Raw genomic sequence first — 787 nt, forward strand, 5'->3', positions numbered from 1 at the left:
GCCTGGCCGCGGCCGAGCCTGAGGCGGGCCGGCGCTGGAGGGTCTGCCGGCCGGCACCCCGCCGCCCACCCCGGCTTCCCAGCAAAGCATCCCGTCCCCACGCCGTCCCGGGTGCCGCCGCCGCCCCGCACCGCCGCCTCGGCAGGTGTGTGCTGCCTTGGCTTACGGGCCGCTTCCCCTCTGAAACTTCTCGACTTTCTCTTCTTGCTAATAAAACACGGCGCTTGAACTGTCAAAAAACTGAGCGAATTCTTTGAAGCAGAGCAAGTTTTAAAAATCTGGGGAGAATACAGAAGTTTTAAGGTCCCACAGGCTCTTCGTGTTTCACTAGAAGTGTAAGGAAACAACGTGCCGCTACGAAACGATGACCCTACCGTGCATTTCACCTTATTAAGTTTTAATAGGCAGGCCTGAATACCTGAAAAAAAAAATGACTGAAGTTTAAATTGCGAGTGTAACGTTACATTAATGCAATGTTGTAGGTCAGTGAGATGAAAGGTGTGGTTCTCGTAATTATCACGATGCCTAGTATGAGGTAACAAAACCACATACCACAGAACCCTCTAATTTATGACTCGACGTGGTGCAAGGATACTGTTGTGATATTGTTGGGTGGTTTGGTTTTTTTTTTAATCTCAGTTTCTTAGATTTTCCTCTGCCGTGCATCACATTATGGGGAAACAGTTTCCCAAAATGAAAGTTTATAAGTCATCTTGCGTGTCCCTTGAGTGGATTATCAGCCCCGAGGTGCCACAGCCCACAGAGTGTCAGGCAAGATATAGTCCAG

This window comes from Calidris pugnax, unplaced genomic scaffold (genome assembly GCF_001431845.1).
Source record: "Calidris pugnax isolate Ruff unplaced genomic scaffold, ASM143184v1 scaffold11, whole genome shotgun sequence".
Lineage (NCBI taxonomy): Eukaryota > Metazoa > Chordata > Aves > Charadriiformes > Scolopacidae > Calidris > Calidris pugnax.